The sequence below is a fragment of the Heliangelus exortis genome, chromosome 2 (genome assembly GCF_036169615.1).
Source record: "Heliangelus exortis chromosome 2, bHelExo1.hap1, whole genome shotgun sequence".
NCBI lineage: Eukaryota > Metazoa > Chordata > Aves > Apodiformes > Trochilidae > Heliangelus > Heliangelus exortis.
Window position 1 is genome coordinate 26,802,858 of NC_092423.1, and position 13,986 is coordinate 26,816,843.

Below are 13,986 nucleotides of genomic sequence, written 5' to 3' on the forward strand. Positions count from 1 at the left end.
TAAACCTTTCAGTAGAAAGGTCCTTTCCCTGGTAATGTACAGTTGCACACCCAAGACATGTGTCAGTCAGGTAAAATGCCATATTTACAACCACTTTCCCAAACCAGTCAATTATGTTTAGCTTGGTGCACTACACTGGGCACAGCTGGCAGGGAGAGGGTTGGGGTACATCCTGGTTGGGTTTCTGGTACAACCCTGGATTTATACAAGATAGAAAGAGGGCAAAAGACATGAGGAAACATCAAGGAGATGTTCTTGGAGAAGATGTGGGGAACAAACATATGGAGGAGGCCCTTCATGACAAAGAGAGACAGCCCTGATGAACAACTCGTTCATCATGACTCGTTAAAATAGAGACTGCAAGCCTGTAGTGACTGGGTGAGCCTTTCAATGGCCTTCAATTGATGTGAAAAATGTCAGTCTCTGGGGATAGATGAATCCCAGATAGTTAAATGTATTGGTAGCACTTCCACAGAGTTAGAGAGAGGCAGCACAGCTGAAAATGAAGGAAAGCAGGACATTCCAGTACCTGATACTGAAAGAGATGGTGCATGGGCTCACACCCTGTGAAGGCACTATGAACATCTCTGAGTGCAAATCACTTGGAAGGAAGATAATTAAAAACACACTCTCCATAAAGAATTGCAAATTCTTGTATTTCCTATGCTCAGTTGCTGCCAAGTTCAGTTTGTTTTCTCATTAAAAAAAAAGGTTTATAGAGTAACTCTTACCTTGAGGCTGATACTTAAATGCTACTCAGCACAAGTCTCATACTATAGGAGTTCCTTTAATTTGTTTTTAATAGCAAATCTGAGCAAAAGTAAACACATCACTTCTAGCAAAGAAAGGTGTCTGCAGGTTTCAGATGTAACCTGCTACTTGTGACTAACTTCATGAAACAGAATTCTGTTTGCCTGACAACATGAGAGGGTCCATGTCTTGTAGATTTCTGAATTCCACAAGTTCAACTTGAAGTTGTACAGCATGATACTGCTTTATGAAATAGAAAGAAGACGTGTTTCAAGGCACAGTTATATAGTTATATATTAAAAACTATATGAATTCTCTAATCCAATAAATCCTTACAATTCAGCCTAACCCAAAATAACATTTAGTTTGAAAACAAAGTGGAGAAACCATTACTATTTTGAAGAATTAAGTATCGTTTTTGTTAGCTCCTTTCAACTGCATGAATAAAGGTTTAAAAGACTAAACCCTTACATTTAATATTTTAAATATTTCTATCTTCTAGTTAACTTTCTCTGAAAGAAAATTAGATCTCAGGCAGAACTTAGCAATAAATGCTTCTGCTACAGTTTTCTAAAACTAAGATGCTATCAAAAAAGTTTGTTCCAGAGTTGTCATTGCTGAAAAGAAGCCTCATTTATGTGAAGTATGGGACCGATCAGAAGTGATTCTGTCGTGATCTGAAGTGCTGCAGATGCTGTATGTGCTTCAGTAAATAATATGCAAACAACATTGATTAAGATAATTTCAGTAATTTTAATTATTTTTCAATGTTGAATTTCAATATGTTATAATTCCTTTTGTAATTTATATAACGTTCCATGATGCTGAGACAATTTCAATCAGCCCTTTTTCTGAGGTCACAGAAAATCTGGTGGGAAAAAGTGTAGTTTTTTACTTGCTGTTGACAGAGAAGTCTACTTTAAAAGGGTCACTTTGAGGTATAAATCTATGAGGTGTATGAGATCACTGATTTATTTCATTTGATGGAATCACATCTGTGGAAACAGCACAATAACTCATGGTAAGACATTAAGCCATGATAAGCACCCTGAGAAGTCAGAGAGAAGGATGGTCACCAAGCAAGGAACATTTAGGAAGGAATCATGCTCCTTTCTCTTTCCACCCACATGCAGCTTTTCAGACTGGCTGCTCTGTAGCAATCACTTCATCTCAGTGGCTGAAGTAACCACCAGCACACTGAATGTGTTCTATTTGAACCATAAGATGAGGGACGCAGGTGAACCATTTAGCAGCAGACTGGCACGCTGAAACACTATCTTAAATTTACACCTTTTCTTCTTGTGTTCTCAGACACACACAGTTAAATAGTTTTTTGCTTCTAACAAAACAAAACCCTTTCAAGAATGATGAAACCATTGAGTCTGCTCTATGTAGGTCTGTTTCTGATACAACTGATATCAGCAGGAGTTTGGAAATTTAATTTCAGTGGGAAGATTGGATTGATTAAACAATGGACATTAATAAAATAGGCTGTTATTAGTGTGGTTTAAAATTAGGCAAGTAATCTGTTTCAATGATAAACTCTAAGGAAACCAAAATACTTGGGTGAGCACTCAGTGATTTCACCTCCTGTGTTTGTTAAAGAACAAAGTGATGGGTTTTTTTTATTCACTTAAAAGATTACAGAAACAATTCTGCTATTTCAAAAAAAATAACTAGATAGAGAGATACCTTGCTTCCACATTAAATTCATTAGGATTTTTTTCTGTGAGTAGGTGCACATATGGACAAAGTAGAAGAGAAAGTGAAAATGCAGTATTTTATTAGGATAACTAATATAGGATAACTAATTAGGAAGAGGCGGCTCAAGGGAGACCTCATCACTCTCTACAACTACCTGAAAGGAGGTTGTAGCCAAGTGGGGGCTGGTCTCTTTTCCCAGATGACTTTCAACAAGACAAGAGGGCATGGTCTTAAGTTGTGCCAGGGGAAGTTTAGGTTAGATATTAGAAAGAATTTCTTTACAGAGAGGGTGATCAAGCATTGGAATGGGCTGCCCAGTGAAGTGGTGGATTCTCCATCCCCGGAGATATTTAAAAAGAGACTGGATGTGGCACTCAGTGCCATGGTCTGGTAACTGCAGCAGTAGTTAATCAAGGGTTGGACTTGATGATCTCTGAGGTCCCTTCCAACCCAGCCAATTCTATGATTCTATGATTCTATGATTCTATGATTCTATGATAACAGGAGCGATCCTGGCCAGCCCAGTTGGATACAGGTCTTGCTGCTTGTGAGAATGTGAATACATAACATTAACTTGCATAGTGTTTTGAAAATAAGTATCACCTTCTCCTTGCATAAGATCTTACGTTCAGTTTTACAGTATTAATTTCTATGTGTCACTATGCTTCTATTACCGATGTGTGCATCAGTAGCATGTAATACATTGATGGATTTGAATATGCCTTTACTGCTGTGTTAGGCAAAAATAGACAATCAGACATCCAGACTGTAGTAGCTGCATTGCTGTTTTCATGCAAAATGATCACATTCAGGACTTTACAGCAATGCTGCATATTTGCATTGTAGAAACCGTACGAGATGTAAGTTAGCATCCCAAGATAAATGTAGGCTTTCTCAAAGGCAGAGCCTGCTAGCGTGATTTGTTTTCACAGCCTCCTCAGAGCCAAGATGAACTGATGGATGTGTAAGTTTCACCTGAGGAAAGCAAGCATTTCAAAAAAACACCTCTTAAACACACCTTTGTGTAGCTTATTCATGTAATTAGCATAGCGACCTACTAAAACTAAGTCTCAACTTATATAAAAGCATATGACTCAAAATGAAGAAGTTTGGTTTTCATGGCTGCACACTTTTACCCATTTAAACTTTTATTCTTCCTAAATTAGTATTGTCTCCGTTGTTACTTCATAACCAGCCAGCTGAATAAGAGCCAGAAGTGTGGCCAGTGGCAAAGGGCATCCCATGGCTAACAGGTCTAGGGAAATGGGTGTCCCCCTGTACTCCTCAAGTTCAGTTCTGAGCCCCTCACTGCAAGAAGAACATTGAAATGTTGATATGTGTAGTGATCCACAGACTGAAGTCTCAGCCTGGCCTAATCTGTCCCCACCACTGCAGCCCTTCCCAGCCATCCTGGGGCTCAGTCTGACCCTGATTAACCTCTCTGGTTGTCCTCCAGCTGCAGACTGAACATCCTGGCCTGGCTTTGGCCCATCCCTGTGAGGTCCCTGACCCATGAAGCTGCTCCAATGACCCCCAAGCCTGCCCTTCTCCTTTCTAGGAGGTGGTGACATGGTCACTGGGTGGCAATGCCCCTGGCCTGCCAGCTGTGCTCAGACCTGGCTCTGTGTCCTTGAGGAAAAGCCAAGTCACTCTGCTCCCTGACAAAGTCACTGGGTCCCTTACACATTTTACCAAGAACTGATTTACTATAATGTATGAGAAAAATCATAGGAACTGTTCAGAATTTTATGTACTTAAACTGCTTGTAAATGCAAATTTATTGTCCGAATAAATAACCTAATTCTAAAACAAATTAAAAAATCAAGCAACAGGTCTAAGTAGCAATTATTATCAGGATGTAGGATTAGCTTGCAATTTAGACTTGAATGATCTGTAGCTGCTTATTGTAGTGACTTGATTTTGAACATTAATATGGAAAAATGAAAATTTTCCATTTCATATAATACTACAAGGACACTTGGGTCTGGTTAATGTTTAAAATTAACATTGGTTTTCTAAATGCTAAACACACAGGGACTCAATTACTGGGTTTCAGTCCACATGTGAAAAAGAATATCTATAACTGTATTTCAGGAATAAACCATAACAATCCTACAGGGATATCAGCATCATGGGAACTCCTCAGCTATTTTGGCAGTTTCAAAAATTCTCTATTATGCCTTAAACATACATGCAGGTACTGCTGAGTTATTTCTGTAAATAATCATGAATGCATCAATCTGAAAAAATAATTTCTTAATAAATCTATAATTTGGTTTATAATTATAAATCTATAATTATAAATCTATAATTAGAGTTTATAAGCCTTCTGTCTCTTATTTGTTCAGTTCAACAGCCATTAAAAAAGAAAAAAAAAACAAAAAAACAACCAACATAAAAACTGAACAATATCTTGCTGACTTTTAAGAGAGGGCTCTCCTACGTTGCCTCTTTTTTTTTGCCTTGGTCCACAACGAATTCTAGGAATTAAGTGCATTTAAAATTTACTATTCATCTCAGTATTTAGACACAGGAATTCTGAAATACTTCCGGTGATTATTCATCATCACTATTCAACTAATTCTATTGGTTTGGTAAATTTTTATTGTACCAAACTGTGAACATCAGTTGCAATGCTTTCTATTCAATGAATAATTCCCTAAGTTGAAAGTGCTAATGAACTGGTTAACTGCATTAAATTGAGTTAAATTATGAGCATTAGAATTACAGATATTCTTAAAAGGGAATAACCATGCTATATTTAACAGTAATGAACCACACTAAACTCAACAAATCTTTCAGAAATCGTTTCACAAACTGACACCAAGAAAGTATTTACCTCATTACAAACAAAAGTAAACAGTCAGTGGTCTCAGAAGCAGCTAGCCAGCTCATTTTTTTTATGGTTGGGAAATGTCTCATCAAATAAAATAGCTTGTGGGACATATGGGCCACTGAAAAGACCTTGAAATAAATTTATCATAATGTCAATTATTAATTAAAAAATACATATTTTGTTTAAACATGATGTTATTTAAATAACACTATAGTGGATCAAAATTAAACTTAACAGTCTACATAGCAGAAATATATTCCGCATGAACAATTCCTGAAAGTTTTGGTAACATGATTTTTCATATTGATTTGGCAAAAAGGAAAAGGAAATTTTATGCAGTAGGGAAGCATTTCCTACCTACATGTACTGAAGAATGCCTAAAGGTCCAGGAGACAAACTGTCACTAGGATGTACTAGCAAGGACAGCCTTAGTGAAAGTGAAAGTAAATGCTAGTGCCAGTGAAACTGGACAAATACCTTATCTTGTCAGCTGCTCTGTATGGGGGACTCTCAATCAACAGTAGCTGCAAGAAAATGGGCAAAGAGACAGTGGAAAAATTATTTATTTATTGACTGCTGCCTCCCAGGACAAGTACATTCCTTGTATAAAATGGTTGTTTGCTGGCTATGAACATCCAATTTTGCTTCTGTCTCTTCTGTCTATAGGTAAATTGAATTACTCATTGCTGGTGAGAAGGAAGTGAGCCCTAATCTCTATTTCCAAATTCTTCTGATCCTAGAGCAAAGGTATTTGCAACAGGTAACTGCAGCATACAGTAATGTTGATAAAAGTTCCTGGTGGAATACAAAATACTATATTAATTATAGAACTGGAACTGCTTTGGAGAAAAATATACATCCATGAAATCAAGCTACATGTGTTTAAAACTTGCAGTCAGATCAATTTGTGACCTAGTCTAATATCAATAAAAAGAGAGCCAAGCATTCAGTTTTATCTTCAGTTATCGACAGGCAGGGATTGCTTGTATGTGAGGTATTTCTTAGTCTTCCAAATGTTTTTTGAATGTACTGGCTCTTTAAAAAATAAGTCATTGGCTTTGTTTCCTGATTAATGCCTGTTATCTTTTCTTTCTAAAAATTCAGAGGTGGTGTATTTAAGACATGAATTAATTTCCACTGATTTATCAATGGCACATGACCAGTTTGACCTGAAACCAAAAAAATCAAGGTCCACTAGATTTATGAGAAGGTGCATTGTTTCAAAAAGCCTCTCCACTTATAAGATATAATTGCATTAAGTATAGGACAAAACCCTGTATTTCAGGGAAAAAAAAAAACCCTCAGAAAGTATATTTAATAAGAGCTTACTTTTATCCTAGCTTCCGAGAGCATTTATTATAGTTTTCTTCCATTTTCTCTCTCTCAGTTTTCAAAGCATCTAGCTAACATGCTTCATATGTAATATACAAATTTTAGCTTTTCTCAGAGCAAAAATTACCTATCAGGAAGAAATTTATCAAAGGATTCTCAATAACTTTGCTCATTTTAAACTGGTATTTTTCTATGCCATCTTTCCTAAATTGTTTTCCTTCATACAGTGCACAGCTGCAAATGACACAACACCAGAGCAGCTGCACTGTGGAAAGTTATATCTGCCTTTTCTCTGTTCTCTGACTTCATTTTGACATTACCTTTTTTATCTCTTCTTAATTCATTCTTCCCTTTTTATTACATTCTACTTGACTTGTTTCTCACCCTCCTTCCACCTTTCTCTGTATGACTGTCTTCCTTATTTTTAAAATTTTGTTAATATTTGTGTTGTATTTTTTTCATGGATCATTTGAAACCTTAGATATCTGTTTCTGCTTTTCCCTGTTCTCTTTTTTTCTGTTCCAAGAAATCAAGTAAATTTACTGTCCACTCTCTTTCTTATTTATTATTTTTCCTTCTTTCTTCTTAGTATATTTACAAAAATACACAGTGGCTCTTGGTACTACTGATCCTTGCTGCAAGTTCTTAATTGTTGCCTTCATGATAGATTATAAAAAAAAACCCAAAACCCTAAATCATTGCCTTGCATTTTAATACGTGTATTTGTTAAAGACGATGGAACACGACTTATGTCCTTATGAGGTTTGGTGCAGGAAAAAAGGAGGTTTTGTTTTTTGATAGTGTCCTAATGAAGAAATTTATATTGTGGAAACAGGGAAAAGTCCTCTTGGATTCCTTGTTCTACTTCATTACTGTGTTGCATACTGTGTTTTATATTGCCTTCACTATTAGTCTTCCAATATAGAAAAATGAACACTGACACAGAAAATACCTGTTACTCCATCTTGGTCTTCCTTTTGCTGAGCCATAAAGTGTTTCAAAGCACATTTTTTCATTAATTTGTGTTTGGGGTTTTTTTCCTGGTATAGTTCAAATTGTCTGTTCAGAGGGACTTCTGTCACTTGTCTTGACATAGCTAACTTTATCTGTTCAGAAGTTATTTTATTACATTCATCTTTCTAACCTATCCAGAAAGACTTTCATCCTCAGTGTCTGTTCCACACTTGCCTGATGGCTATACTCTTGCATTATTTAAAAGCTGTTTCTTTCATATGCAGGCACTTTACCTCTTTAATAACATGACAATTGTTGCAGCAGCAGCAACATTGGAAAGGACCTTTAAGATCATCAAGTCCGACTGTTAACTTAGCACCACCCAGGTCTTTTTTTACAGCCACTCTTCTTCCCAAAGCCTGTAGTGTCTCAAGGGATTGTTATGACCCAAGTTCAGGACCCAGCACTTGGCTTTGCTGAATCTTTCACAATTTGCCTTCACCCATAGATCCAGCCTGTCCAGATCACTCTGTAGAACCTTCCTATCCTCAAGGAAATGAAGATTCCTGCCCAACTTGGTGATTTCTGCAAAATTATGGAGGGTTCACTGGATTCCCTCGTGTAGCTCATTGAAAAAGCTACTAAATAGAACTGTCTCAAGTACTGAGTCCTGGGGAATACCATTTGTCACCACCTGGCAAATGAATTTAATTTCACTAACCACAATGCTCTGGGCCTGGCCACCCACCCAGTTTTTTACCCAGCAAGTGTATGCTTGTCCAAGCCATGAGCAGTCAGTTTCTCTAGGAGAATGCTGTGGGAAATGGTGTCAAAGGTTTTCTAGGTAGATATCATTCACAGCTTTTCCCTGATCCACTGAGTGAGTCAACTCGTCATAGAAGGAGATCAGATTAGTCAAGCAGGACCTGCCTTTTACAAACCCATGCTGACTGGGCCTGACCATATGTTTGTCCTGTATGTGCCATATGATGGCACCCAAGATGGTCTGCTCTGTAACCTTCCCCAGAAACAAGCTCAGACTAACAAACCCGCAGTTCCTTGAATCCTCCTTTCATTCCTTCTTGCAGGTGGGCATCAGGTTTGCTAATAAATGATGGTTAGCTGATAAATGACAGAAAGCAGTTGGGTGAGCAATTCTGCCAGCTCCCTCATTACCCTTGGGTGTATCCCATCTGACCCCATAGCCTTGTGTGTGTCTAAGTGATGCAACAGACCACGAACCATTTGCCCTTGGATTATGGGAGCTCCATTCTGCTCACCACCTCTGTCTTCAGCTCAATAGGCTGGGTAAGTGCAGAACAACTGGTCTTACTACCGAAGATGCCCTTTCCTCTCCTTTGTCACTATGTTTCCCCCCACATCCAATAAAAGATGGAGATTCTCCTTAATCCTTCTTTTTTTGCTAATGCATTTATAGAAACATGTCTTATGGCCTTTTACAGCTGCAGCCAGATAAAGTTATATTTGGGCTTTGGCAATTCTAATTTCCACCCTGTATAGTATAACTACATTTTTGTAGTCCCCCCTGAGTTGCTTGATCCTCTTCCAAAAGCCATAAACTCTCCTTCTTTTCCCCAGTTCTAAGCCAAAACTCTGTATTCAGACAGGTTTTGTCTTCTCAAGAAGATCAGATCATAATCCCTACCACCAAACAGCTACCAAACCATACTGAAATTTTGTTGTTGCAAATTTGCTTGATAAAACCACATCTAATTTGCTGTCCTTTGTCATTTGCAAGTTATTTAATCAGTTTTCTAGATTACTTTCTCATAGAATATCTTTATTTAATATTTTTCCCAGATAACTAGTTCACATGAGAGAGCCAGCTGCATCCCCATCCTGATAGCTGCATCCCCATCCTGGTATTTTCTGTCCATATTTTGCCTTTTTTTTTAATAATAGTTCTTAATCTCTGACCTCTCTTAACACTCTCAGAACCTATGAATTTAGTGTCATCTTCAAATTTAATTATCTTGGTAGTTTGCCCCAGACTTAAAGCATTCAGTAGCATGTTTAAATCAGAGCAGGTGTAACAGTGATACTTGTAACGCACCATTGCACATATCTGTACACTTTATGCCATGACAGTTCTGCTCTTCAGTATGCTTTGTTCTCCTTCACTATTTTTTTGTTACCCATTGGTTTACAGTTCCTCAGAGGAAAAAGCATATTACAGGCTTACAAGTTTATATTAGTGCCCATCACAGGGAAAGGTGAGATGTTTGCTGATATTCTCTTTGGACAGCAAATTATTAGATGAAAAGACCTGGGAAGAAGATATATCTCCAGGCCTCTGCTTCCTGACTCTGTAGTCAGAGACAATAAATGAATAAACAGAGGGCAGTGTTCAGATCTTCAAGAAAAGAGGAGGAACTGTATAAGCGGATAGACTGAAACAATGCTTTGTAATTTATTTCCAGATCTGCTGCCTGTGTGAGGGGGCTAGAAGGAGTATGCAATTATCTTGGTCTTCAAACTACACTGTAAAATTCTATGCTTCTTCACATTATTGTTCTACGTTTCTTAGATTATTTATATTTCCTTAAGCAATGGAGTTGAAAATATGGTTCCTAAAGATTAATCTTCTTTTCCTTTTTTATGATCACTGGTAGGTCTGCTTTTCTTGGGTACTTTTTAAATCTCTGTGGCTGAAGCAATTCTAAGTGGTTTAGTAAGTTCATTAGGTAAGTCCCTGAATACCATAGAATGTATGTTGGAAGTCATTATTACATCTGAATCATCCAGATCTGTTTTACTCATCTTATAAAGAACTAGCACTTTCTCCTTTTTGAAAGTGGACCCTTGGGAGATGGTCGTATTATCTATTTTATCCCACTCCTTATCTGTTAATGAACTAAATCTCACTTCTTTTCCTTTGTCCATTTTTTTGATCTGTAGATATTGTCCTTAATCCCTTAACTCTATTTTGCTAGGATATATTGTGTTGTTTTTGTTACCTAATTGTTTCCAGCTGCAGATATGCCCTTTACACGTCTGACAAAGATATTTTGTTAGCCCATCAAGGATTTACTTCTTTCTTTACATTCTGACCTTTTTATTTTTTGTAATAATTGCCTCACATCTTATATAACTTGCTTCCAAAGCTTGCTTCCAGCTTGCTGTATATTTCAAAGAATATTTTTTGGGTTTAAGCTTCTTTGATAGTGTCCTGATCAATCTGTTTCTGCTGTTGCCTTTGAACATCAGAAAGATTTAAAACGTAGCATCTCATTTTTTTCATTTTTCTCTTATAAAATACAGTGGGTTTATATTGCTTCACTCAAGGAGAATGTTTCTTACTTTGCTAAACTTGAAGCAGCTTATGGTCAAGAGGAATTGAATGTCGCTATTTCTCACATTTTCAACTCATCCTTCTTCAGCAGGACAGTTAAATCCTCTCCTTTCTGGATCATAAAATTGCCCTCTGTGATGATGCATGCTTGATTAGTTATGTTTTTATCTAACAGCTGTCTTCCTACTTAATCTCCCCCTTGACAGGCATGGTTTTACTCATCTTGGGAGATGTTCTGGGCATCTTTTTCTGTTTCATTCTGTCTTGATACTGTCTTGAGGATGTTCAGTAAAGTTCACTTCCATTCCCTTTTTCTGATGCTCTCAATCAAAGTAGTTCACTAGCTTTTTGAATATTAAATAACTTGTTTTATTTATGTTCATTGTTAGTTTACATTGACCTGCATGTTAATGTTGCAGTGTATTAATTTAAGGAAATTTATTTCTCAGTGGAAGTGGGGTAATCTGCATTACTTGATACATAAGAAAACCATGCAGAGGGATAGCCACGTGTCTATATACACAGTAGAATGTGGTATTTTGACATAAATTATTTCTGGTAATTAGGTTGTTGGCCTAGAGCTTCAGTAAAATATTTTATCCATCATGTATCCCTTTCCCCCACCACTTCCTTTTGTCCCAGTCTAGGCACTTTCTCTAGTGGTTTTAACATGAAAGTTTTTCAGAATTTTGTCAGGTTTCAAATATGATTCTATTCCCAGAAAGCACTCAGTGATTTTTTTTCTTTTTTAATTGCTTGTATTGAAAGAACCTCAGTGACCTCAGCTGGGAATAAAATGTGGTTGTGGAAGGACCAGAAAATATGCTCAAATAAAATCAGTTGCTGTTCTGAAGATCAGACAGTCCTGAGAATCAAGTCAGACAAAGGACAGGAGATCAAAAGTATTACTATCTTATTTTAGAGATAATGCACTGAATAACAGAGAGATTAAGGTCTGACAGGGAGACTGTGGCAGATCTGGGAACCGGGCCCAGAATACTTGCTTGATCATAAAAGCACTCTTCATTCAGAAAGATTTCATTGTTTGTTTTTCAGACACCTGTGGAACTCAAAGAGAAGCAGAGCTGGGATAAAACATCGTATCCAGAGTAAGCATAAGTTTGCTGCTTGACATAAAGACTAACTCCAGGGTAGGGTCTCTGCTGAAGTCTCAGAGGTCTTAGAAGTGCAGTTCTAATCAACTCTTAGCTATCTGGAGACACATAGATTTAGGTTCTGTGTAGTTACATTGGGGTCACAGCAGATTTTACTCATCTGATTGCTATTAATTTCAGTGTTAGACAAAACAGTAAAAGTTATTTTGTTTTTAAATTCATTCACATTGATTTGCATTCTATGAGAATTCAGTTTTCTCCATGTTGCCTAAATTGTATAAATAAATACATCTTCATGATATTAATGTGTTGTTCTTCTGGCATAAGTGGGAAGCTGCTGATCCAGAAAGGTCCCATGTATCACTGCCTATACTAGAACAGTCTGTGGATTCCAAGATCTTCTAATTTATGGCAAAGAATGCCTTTCCAGATTTGTCCTGGTCTTCTGTCATTGGAGACTTTCACTGTATCAGAACCTTTGTTTTGCAGTTTCCTAATGACTTTAAAATGGAACAGTAAATGTCAGCAGGCAAAAAGGTTAAAAAATCTAGGTGAACTGAGGCTTCCTAACAGATCCTTTGGGGCTTAGTCATACCAGTTCTTGTTTCTTTCTTTCCACAGGCATTTTTACAATAAATGATATATCATCATGGCTTGGCTTTGCCAACGAAGATTTAAATCTTATATCTTATCTATAACTTGTTTAAATCTTATATCTTTAAATCTAGATATAAGATATAAAAGCAAGATAAATGTTAAAGTTTCTTTAAGTGACCGCCTGACCGCATCTAAGAACTCTTCAGTAGTTTTAAGAAGCAGGTCTTTCTATTTATAGCTTTAATTATCTTGAACTCTGTGTCTCCAATAGCTTATGCAAAGAATTACAAAACATATATTTAAAATGAAACCTGTAAACAGATTTTGTTATCAAAATTAGTTGAGTTCCAAATTATATGCACTTTTTATAGAAATTAATGTTACAGTTTCTTTGCTGGTTGAGTAATTTATTCTGTAAGGTTTTTCCCCCATATTAAAAGACAACCAAAAAGCCCACAACATAGAGATACTGAATTATTTTGGTTATAATAGCTTCATAGTTCATAAACTGCTTATTTATCTTCTGCTTTATTTTAGTGGTTATATAGCTACTCTCCTTTCATAGTGTAATACTTGTAATTGCTTTAGGAAAATGGAAGCATCTGCTTGACTTTAAGTTGGTTTGTTATGTCCTGACTAAAATTTCACCTTGTATTTGTACAATAATTCCTGCTGATAATGTTAAGCATTAAAAGAATTTTGAATTTTTCAGATTCTTAGGTGTTCATCACATACACTTTAGTGAGTGCTATTTTTGATATCACAAATATGCTGCTTTTTTGATATCACAAATACTGTCATGGCAACTATAAGTACTCACACTTTTTTAGAGACTGAAGCAGCAGACCAAGAAAAACTAAAGCAAATATTACCCATGTGTTTAGAAGTGATCTATACTTACAGACAGTGTGGATTCCAAAAACAGCACTGATCGGCTTCAGGTTCAAAAGTGGGTATCCTTAGGAAGTGTTTGTACGTTTGCTGCCTGTGTACCTATCTGTCTGTCTGTTTATCTACCTATCTATATGTTTGGTGCACTGATGTGCTATCAGTATTCTGAGAAAATATAGAATATTAATTCTTTTAATTAGACATGATTTATAAGAATTTCATTTGCCTAAAATTTAAATAACAAGTGTATTGCACAATATGAACTTGTGTTGAATGATATTCTGAGAAAGGAAGTATTTTTTCAGAACTACCTGTAAGTATGTATTAAAACCCTAAGTCTTAGCTAGTGTACTCCACAGAATACAAGGAGCTATGCCCATGGTCCTTCCCACTTTATGTGTTTCATATTTGTAGTCTGGAGTGTAAAGATAATGTGGGTGCTCATGCCAGGTGGGATGAGCATGAGGGAAGGATGAGATGTGAGCAGTACAGGG